This window comes from Agelaius phoeniceus, chromosome 3 (genome assembly GCF_051311805.1).
Source record: "Agelaius phoeniceus isolate bAgePho1 chromosome 3, bAgePho1.hap1, whole genome shotgun sequence".
NCBI classification, from domain to species: domain Eukaryota; kingdom Metazoa; phylum Chordata; class Aves; order Passeriformes; family Icteridae; genus Agelaius; species Agelaius phoeniceus.
Window position 1 is genome coordinate 93719315 of NC_135267.1, and position 10344 is coordinate 93729658.

At 38.2% G+C, this 10344-nt stretch overlaps 1 long non-coding RNA gene across 1 annotated transcript; it reads right to left on the reverse strand.

The window, feature by feature from the left end:
* Window positions 1–293: 293 nt before the first annotated feature.
* LOC129118696 (uncharacterized) lies at window positions 294–4907 on the reverse strand. Its single transcript, XR_013181486.1, has 2 exons — window positions 4108–4907; window positions 294–2291 (listed from the first exon to the last, which is right to left on the reverse strand). It is a non-coding gene; the product is annotated as an uncharacterized LOC129118696 (long non-coding RNA).
* Between the last annotated feature and the right edge of the window lie 5437 nt (window positions 4908–10344).

The window sequence follows — 10344 nt, forward strand, 5'->3', positions numbered from 1 at the left end:
ATTGAAAAGAACTGGTTAATTTAAGGTCTTTTTGATTTCTTCTCTGTTTTGCACACTTCCTTTTGTTCTTAGTAAAAAATAAACTGTCAAAACCAAGAATCATAACACAACTATAACAAACTACCACCAACCCTAAAAACAAAAAGAGCATTCAATCTTTAAATTGAGTTCAGTTTGTATACTACCATATGGCTTTTGATAAACTGTCAAAATTCATTAATTGATTAAATAACAAATTACAGAAGGTAATACACAAGTTACTAAACAAAAAAAAAAGACATCTGAATTCCAACTAAGGTGGAGAAACAATTATAACTTTATTTATTTATTTTTACATTCAAATCAATAAAGCAGTCATTATTGTACAAATTCTTACCCCCAAAGGAATGCTGGCAAAGGCCTCCTGTTAAGTAATAACATCCATGAATACTTAGTTGCTTGTGATTAACCTTATTTGCTATCTTGTGGGAAGAGCAATGAGAAACCAAAGTCCTTAAAACTAAGTCAAGTCAGTAGTTTAACAAGCACATGTGTCCATCAAAAGGAAAGACTTTGAGAAGATAACTGTGCATCTTACTGAAACTGCTCCATTTATTTCTACACTATCTTGAGATACTCACCAAGTTCAGCCTGACGTTCCTAAAGGTCCAATTATTTCTGGGGTCTGAAATAAACTCAAAGAAAAATCCAGTCACACAGCAGACTGTAGACCTAGGAACTGAGATATGTTAGTATTTTTAAGCAGCCATAACATTTGCCAAACAATAGATATTAACACTTTTCTCGTTTTGGAATTACTGAATTTCCTCCAGAGTTTTTATGGGTAACAATTATGGAACAATAACTAAAAAAATCCAATGTTCTGAAAGTAAGAAAAAAAATCTCAAAATAAAACTGATGAGGGAGTACACAGCCAGTTTTTATTTATACATCTAACATTTGGAGTGTGGGCTAACAGGGAGGAACTGTTCCTTCTTAAAGAACACCTCAAAAGGGCATAGAAATTTTTTCCCCATTTGGACAGCATGTCCATCTCCATTCTCCTTTCTCTTCAATAGGAGAAAGCATCTTGGATTTCCAGAGTAAGGGAGGGGAAAAAATAAAACGCCTAGAACCCAACATAAAGTCACCAGACATCTTGTTTGGGACAACAGCCACTATCACCCTTCCCCTCACTGCAGCTGTGGCTACTCAATCCTCTTGGCTCAACCCTGTCCTGGCATGGCCAGTCTCTCCCTGCCTCAGAGCAGAGGCAGTGACCTGCTGCTGTTGTTACTCAGAGAGGGGATAGAAAATACCCATAGTTTCTTTGGTTCCAGGTTTGGTGGGATTTTTTAAAATATTTAAATATTTACACAGTGTTTACACAATATTTAAATATTGTGTATTGTGAAATATTGTGTATTTCACTGGCCTCGTTTTTCCTGTGTCTCTCGATCAATATAAAACAATGCAAAATTGAACAGTTTGGATGCAGTTTGCTTGAATTCTAACAGAATGCAGGGTCCTGCTAAGTAATTGTTACAAATAACTTTATCTGCATGCCTTGTCCACAATAAACACAGGAACCCATAGTTCTGGAAGATTGTTTTTTGTAAAGGAGCTCTGAAGGCTGAATTACTGTATTGTTACTAATCGCATCCTTATCTCTCAACTGTTATATAGTAGTCTCTAATATAACAGTATTTTTTAAAGCCACTTTTAATCCTATGTTTTCATAACATACTGTCCAAAGAATAAAACTGAAAATTAGATGGATTAGGCCCAGATTCAAAAAAATAACTCCTAGTTAGGAATATGCTTGTGCTAGCTAGCAAGTCCTCTTTTTTTTTTCTTTGTATTCTACTAGATAGCATTTTCCAAGAATGTAATAATGCCAAGAATTCCCAAATAATACTGAGTCAGACTCCCCAGATTATACTCTTTGGTAAATTTAAAAAGCCCAACAGTCATAAAAGCCTCATTGTTTGTTTTCTGGTCAGAAGCATCACACCTATAAGGCTGAGAGTGGTAAAAGCATTGCTAGTGCTTCTTTCCAAGCAGCCTCTCCAAAAAAATACACCTTAGAGTACCCAGCATAAAACTATCCTCAGCACAGTGAATAAATTTCTTGCACAGAGCTTATATTTTATAGGTTTTGCCTTTTATGTACTCAGAATTCCTGCATTGAAGTCACATATTTTATAAAGTTTCTTACCTTAAGACTTTACCATACTAGTTCCCTGTACTTTTCAGTTACGGAAGGTTTATCAACAGCCAGAAATCAACCTCTCCTCCAAAAAACCAAAAACCTAGAATAGAGAAGGAAAAAAAAGTAGACTAAACTCTTGTCACTTTATTTCATATTTTTTCTGAGTTTAGCATTTCATCACATATTTCCCATTTACTAATGTCAACAGGCTGCATTACTCACATTACTCACATGCATTACTGCTTTCTGTAGACAAAACCTTGCTGCTTTTCCCTCCCACTGTCAAAGAATGCAAAAGTAGCCAAACAACTGAGGAGCATAAATCTGGCAGGGACGGCGGGAAGGAAGGGTTTTGTAACTAGCATAGTACTGCCTTTTTTTTTCATTTAAAATTTAAATGAAGTGATACCAAACTGTCTCATTCTAACTAGTGTCTTACTGTTATCTCCAGCAATTGCACTGAGAATAAAATTACTAATTTTCTAAATTTGATCATATCTTAAAAGCAGTTTTTTTCCATGGTCTTTATCAGTACTGGACTCATATTCATACCTAGTAACTGGTAACCCATGAGCTGTTGGTTTTCATAAACACTTGCATACTTGCCGGGGGGGAGGTTTGTCTTTTCCAATTTTGGTTAATTTTTTTACAAGTAGAAGAGGATTCTTTTTTTTTGCTTCCATCTATTATTGTGAAGCAAAGACTGCTACCAGTTAATTAATACAAAAGCTTCTTTGTTAAGTCACACGGTACAGAGAGGTATCAGGACATTCTTTTAGAATATCCAGACCTATCTGCAGCTACCAAACTAAAACACAGCATGTGGCACATGGGAAGGTGAAATAAGGGAACGAGTGGATAGGGTGGGAATGCACTTGTTAGAAGTGTATGTTTACACAACAAACCAGCAGAACATCACATTTCAAAAATGGCCTTGCCAGTTCTGCAGTATCCATAGGGAGGGATCTCTGGTAGTGGGCTCAGAGTGTAACTCTGAAACCTGGGTCATCTCTTTGGTTTTGTAGAACAATATGTGTCTAACACAAATGGACCTCATAACAGGTTCCCAGACTGTAACAAATTTCAAGTTTTATTTAGTTTAATTTAACTGAGGACAAAAGCCACCTTCACTAAAAGGGATGTAATTTAGATGGAAGATAGTGAACTATATAAGAGCAAGTAAAAACATCATCTCCAGCAATAAGAGAATTTAAAGCACTGGCTGAGAGTGAAGCTGAGTGGGTGTTTTTCTAAAAACTGTGTGGAAACCAACAATAGCAAGGTCCTAGTGGTATCCAACATTTTCACCCTGAAGTTGTGTATGCATAAGCTTTTGTTTTTCCTCTCAGTTTAACAAACACTCCAGCAGAAATTTTGTGAGCAGTTCATTCTTTCCAAGGACAATTTTGCTACTGTAGATTGACCCTTTATGTGCTGATCCATACCCTCAAATGCAAAATTGCAGATTTCAGTTTTATATTTATGTTGTCATTATCTGCCTCAGACAGGAGAAGAGAGAACATCATTCCTGGAAACACTGTACAATACAACTTGAAGAGCCAGATACAGGCATATTGATTCATTTGTTGTTGAGCTGCTGGGTTTTTTAACAGGATACTTTTAAGAGAACCATTTGTACTCCTAGAAAATTCCAGTGAAATGGTATTATAATAACAATTTCCATGTGGAAAAGCAAATCTTACTTATACGAGAAAAAATTCATTAATGATTATATTTTTGTTGCTTGCATCTCCGTCTTACAGATATCCTTAAAACAGAACCTCTTGGTGATCTTTCCTAACTGTATATCTGAACTGGGGATCATTACATGAGCCAAACAGTAGTTACAGCAGGAAAAGATATGACTCTTAAATAGCAGTAATGTTTTGATATCTACACAGTCCAGCAACACTGACCTTCAAAATCCTGCACAGCTCCATAACACAGCGACTTCTAAGAAACAGTGTAGACTTTTCTATAGAAACAACAAGATAGAAAGCAGAAATACAAACTTGTAATACATCAGGGACCTTCTTTTGGCCCTAGACAGTGTTACTTTCCACTTTCCACTTCCCTCCTTCCCCCATCCTTAAATCACAAGAAGCCAGGTAGGATAAGTTATGGAGGACAAAATTTAGCAGAAGGTGCCAGTATGCTACAGCATAAAATGTCCCGACAGTCCAAGGCCTAAGACATACAGCAAAAAAAGTTGCCACTTCAGGTTACTACACCACTCCTTACACCTTTTTTCCACATATAAAAATACATCATCTTCCTCAAGTGAAGTTCTTAACATTTGGTTCTTTCAGATCCCCCAAGATTACTCCTGCAATAAGACTTCTCTTAAATGGATGGGCAGTAAAGGGTTACAGTAATTTTATATAATTTGTCCAACATATTACTGATGTTTCCTTTATTCTCCCTTCATTTTCCTTTCCTGATTGGAAATTCAATTTCCAATTACATACACTGGCTGGATCCCAAACAAACTGTAAAGTGTTTGGGGCAAAGTTCTCTCTTTTTCAGGATTAGGCACACAACAATGGTAACACAGCAGAGCATTTTCTTTTCTTATTCTAGAATGTTTTAAAGAACATTTTTCTCAACAAAATAAGCACTTGGTACTATTAACTGCAAGGAGAAAATCTTGTACAGTGTTTGTGATGTTGCTTCATGGAAGGAAAAGGAGGAGAGATCCACAGGAGAGAGCATAAACATCATTACCTCACAGCAAATGGTCACCTCTTCAAGTTTTCAAGTTAGCACAGTGACAGGCAACCTGACAAGAGTAAAGCTAAGTTTAGCACAGTTTCCCCAACCGCATGGAATCAAAGCACTTGCTTTGCGTTTAGAAAAACAAACAAAACCCCTCCCAAACCACAACAAACACACAAAAATGTAAACATTGTGCAGGAGAACCAAACTCCATTTCTTACAGAAGTTCAACAGCTTTAAGTATCAATTAGGTGACCTCTGCTTTCTGCTGAACAGTCCTATGAAAAGTGGTTTAGGTAACTATGCAAAAGTGAAAGAGGACAAAGTAAAAGCACACTAGCTTACCAAAACAATTACAATATCTTTTTTCCCTTTTGTGGGAAACAACTAGCCCTAAACCCCAAGTATTTGTACAGAGGTTCTACCATTTCAGCCATGTATACAGTATCTTCATACGCAGTCTGAGAATCTTCAATGACAATACTGAATGTCAATGCTCTGGTTCAAAGACATACTGCCAGCTATTACCAAAATTTCCTTTAAAAAGGGTAGGCAAAAATATAAGTGGTTAAATGATATCTGTAGACTGACTTTCTGAAATGACCTATTGTCCTAAGTTGCCTGTGTAGCACAAGATGAAGTCAGCTACACTCAGCTTTTCCCACAGTGTGTTATCATATTCAAATGGACACAGAACCTCTTTGCTCTTTGCAAACAGTACAGCTCACCAGATATTTAGATTAACTGAAGAGAAATGAAACAATGATACTGAAAGGGCTGAGCAGGAACAGCTGTCCCTCCTGTCAAGATAAAATAATTTCTTTTTAAGGAAAAAAAATAATCATACAGTGTCAGTAAAATTCACATGTAGGAAGTCACTGAAACAAGTCTAGAAATACATAAAGGTGGAACAGAAGTTTCTGTAACACATCCATAGGAACGAGTTTTTTTTTTAAGATACCAAGCTTTACACTTCAGAGTTAAAATCTTTAGAAGACCAAGAATAGGCTTCTTGCCAACACAGAATGGAGACTATGGCACCCACTCCAAAATGAGTTCCTCTGTAGAACTGTCAGGATCAAAGTACTGGGCAAGATGGATGTTAGCACTAACCCATTATGCTCATTCCTGAACAAGCCTTCCAACAGTGCAACAAATAATTTATCTCAAAATACTATTTTTAACAGAGTGCCAAGTCCTAACACTCCCCACTCCATTCAATGTATCCACCATTAAGACTGTACAACTGTACAGTCTGAGTCTCAAATTTTGGCAATATGATATGATACCTGGTGACAGGCATTTAAATAGGAAAAAGTATCTACAGCTGCTGAAGTCCTTTAACTTCTCAAAGGAACTGCAACATGACTTTCTTCATCTCCCAAGAATAATTTACCCTATTAGTTATTACCTGTTCTGATGCAGAAGAATTCCATTCAGATCTGGAAAGCAGATAACTCTTGAAATCTTCAACTGGAAAACAGCACTACAAAAAGAAAGAAAACAAAGAAAAAAAATCTCAGTTGGGAGACATTAACAGTGGAAAGGCAGGAAATGCTTTGCTGTTTCATTTTAATATAGAACAAATTTTTACTAACTTCTGCCTTAAAAGTTTAGGACTAGAATTCAAAAATACTAATAAAGGCTAACTTGAGACTGAAGGCCTGATTTTCTAGAGCTGTAGAAAATCCACCATCTTCCCCTGGTTTCACTAAAATGTGAAGTCCTTGAAAAACTCAAGAATGTTGAATGAAACACAGCAACAACCATCATCAGTGTAAAAGAACTAATAAATCTCACCCTGTCCACTCTAAGCCTCCCACTTACCACCCAGCAGGCCAAGTTGTGTTTAATATAAAAGAAACACAGGATTTGATAGATGACACCTATATATTTTCCAGCAGAGGCGTGAACAGACTCCAAGCAGTCTAATTTATCTGAAATTACCTTGATGCCAGGCATGCTTTTCCTAATGTGTTTATGACAACAAAGAGCTAACTTTTCTTTATGGAACAATTATAAACCTTCACATTAAAGCACAAGTTTCCAGGCTGGATATTGCCAAAAGGTTTCCATAGTCATCCTATTTTCTTTGGGTTTCACAAAACACACATCAGCTATCTATAATTTTTCTAGAGAAGCATCACAAATCTGTTGACCTGTTTCTAAAAATATTTAAAGACACAGATTTTAAATGGTGTAAGGCAACATTCCCAAGACAGGAAATTGTCAGAATGCTCTTTCCAAAAAAACTGAAAGCATGAAACTGTCACCATAAGATAAAAAGGACAACCATGTGATCTGCAATACTTTCCCTGACCTAGAATTTAATGAGTTAGAAATTTATAGTTGAGATGGGCATACAAGGGGTATGAAGAGCATCCAAAGAGCAATGAAGCTGGTGAAAGGTCTGGAGCGCGAATTTTATGAGGAGCAGCTGAGTGGGCAGGGGTTGTTAAACCTGGAAAGAAGGAGGCTGAGGGGAATATTCATGGCTGTCTACAACTGCCTGGAAGGAGGCTGTGGCCAGGTGGGGATTGGTCTCTTCTCACAGGTAGTAACAGGATGAGAGGAAACAGCCTCCAGTTGCACCAGGAGAGGTTTAGATTGGATATTTGGAAAACTTTCTTCACAGAGAGAGCAGTCAAGCATTGCAACAGGCTGCTCAAGGAAGCAGTGGAGTCACCATCCCTGGCAGTATTTAAAAGATGCATGGATGTGGCAGTTAGGGATGTGGTTTAGCAAAGACTTGGCAGTGTTGGGTTAATGGTGGGACTCAATTTTAGAGGTCATTTCCATCCTAAATGATTCTAAAGTAATACAGGCATGTTAAAACCTCGTTTGAAGAATCTAGTTTCTTCTGAATAAACAGTCTTTACCTTCCCCTAGCTCACCACTCAACAGTTAATACCATCATTAGCCCTTACTGCAAGGTAATAATATGCAGGAGCCCACACTCCAATCAGAGTCTGGTTTGCAATCAGCTCCAAGAACCCACACCAACAAAAATTGCACAAGGTCTCAACCCTGTGTGGAACATCCTCAGAAGCCGTGTAGGTTTCAAGCTGAGTTAATTGATGGATAGGGAAAGCTGCTTCCTTTTGAGCTTCTGTTTCTACTTTTTAGCAATTTCACTAAAAGGAAAGAAGCAACTGGTTCACCTTCCTTGTCTTCAACTTGTCCATTCCCTAATTCCCTTCCTCTCTGTTGCAATCCACTTTGTGCCCCAAGGATCCCTGCCCAAACACAAACCTTCCCCCTGAAACTATGACTTGGGAAACACGTTTTAAGAAGAAAGGCATAATCTCGAAGAATGCAAAACCGACGGGCTCCTAAAGAGAATCTTCAGACGGGCCCAATCTGCACCTTCTGAATGCTTTGGTTGCTTTGCTGCCCTCTAGGGCTTATGTCCGGAAACAAAAATTACAAATAGGGATACAGGGAATGAAGGATATACAGAAGAAAGGAGACAACATAAAGCAAGGAGAGGTTGTGGATGCCCCATCCCTGGAAGTGTCCAAGGCCAGGTTGGATGGGGCTCTGAGAATCCTGATCTAGTGAGTGGCATCTTTGCCCTTGGCAAGGGTTTGGAACTCGATGATATTTAAGGTTCCTTCCAGCCCAACCTATGCTGTGATTCTATATGCTAACATTAATCTAAGATGACTCCTTATGCATAGTTTCTGTAACAAATGCAGCACCAATCTCACAAACAACTATTTGATTATCATGTCACATCTAATCCAGAAGCACTCATATACTGAATGTGACAGAGGAACTGTGCAGAGAGGGATAAAAAACAACCAAACAAAAAAACCACAACCAAACAAAAAAAATTAAAACAGAAGACAAGAGAAGAAATAGCCCAACTTTCAGACTGCATGCGGGAAAAAAATCATTATATGGATCTGCTAATGTCTAAGTACTTGACTAAGCAAACCTAAGCCCTTTCATGTAACCTCCAAAATGCAGCTCCATCAGGAGCAGAAAGAGAAAAGGCCAAGCTCTTCTGACAATTCTCCTCCAAACCATGCCACAAGGAATCTCTCTTCCTTTCAGGTGGTTACTTTCATGACACCTGTAAGAACTTAACATTCCTGAAAGTTGTAATAGCTTACTAAAACTTCCAGCAGCTTTTATCAGTAGTTAAGTACTGTCAGACAAATACAGTCGTATGCCCAAATTTCACATCCATAGAAAATAAAGATAAAAAAATCTCAAATAGATGGCCTTACAACTAAAACAACAAATCCCAATTTCCTGCAAGTTTTCGTAATCATTTCCTGCTTTTTGTAAATTTTGTGCCTTAAAAGCACAAACTTTGGTTCAAGATTTTCCTGTGGCTCTGACATTTCAGTGTTTTCCTATTGTGAGGTTTTTTTGTGTACATTAAACTGTGAGGCTGCAAATCCTCAATTGCTGAGGTACTTGCAGGCAGTCAACCACCGCTGCTCCTACCTTGTCCTTGCTAATCTTTCTCTCCAGCTCATGAAAAACAGCAAGCATAGAGGAGTAACAGCTTGTTTACTTGCATTTTTGATAGCCATCGGCCAAAAGTTGTCACAAAACCAGTTCTTCAAAGACCACAAAACTCCCAAAGCAGGAAAAGTCTTGACAATATCTTCCTGACATATTCTAGGAAGCACACATATACAAAGGTTTTTCAAAAGTATATAATTTGATCATAATGTGCTGTTTTCAAGGCAAGTATCAAGAAACAGCAAACACAACTGCATCCAACTATAAGCCAACATGAACACTTAGTAGCCATAAGTACGGACACAAGTGGTCATCTCCCCTTTATCTCACCTAAGAAAGCAGCTGCACTATTCCTGCTAGCACTCCTCAATCAATCATCAATCAGTCAATCAATCAACCAACCCACCAGCTTGGGGCCGACAGCCGCCAGGGCAAAGTTGGGGAAGAATGCTGAGATGTGACAAAGGGTAATGGATTGTGTCAGACACTCTTAGCTGGAACGTGAGATTTTAATTTGATATACAGCAATTAAAAGTTATACTTTTTTCCCTACATCTGGAAATCGGACTGACAAACTATCAGGGTATCATTAAAAATATCTATAACACATATAAAATCTTAGCCACAAGAACATTAAATGCGTTTGCACAGAACAAACCAGACTAATAACGCATCACCAGATTAAGCAGCAAGACTGTTGTCACACTGTAACTCAGACTCAGTCTGGAGCCCGTCTCAGCCCTTTTTTACCTCATAAAACGTGAATATTGGAGATAAACTGCATGGTAACACCGCAGCACTTGGTAACGCACCGGAATTCACTAAACAGGTAAATAAATAGATCACTTTTTGAATTTAGAAAGAAAAGCCAACACTGGTTCCCACACCGTGCGATTTCAGCGATGTGACAGCACCGCCTTTCCCCGCTCCGCGGCCCCGGCCCTGAGGTGGCCGGGCCC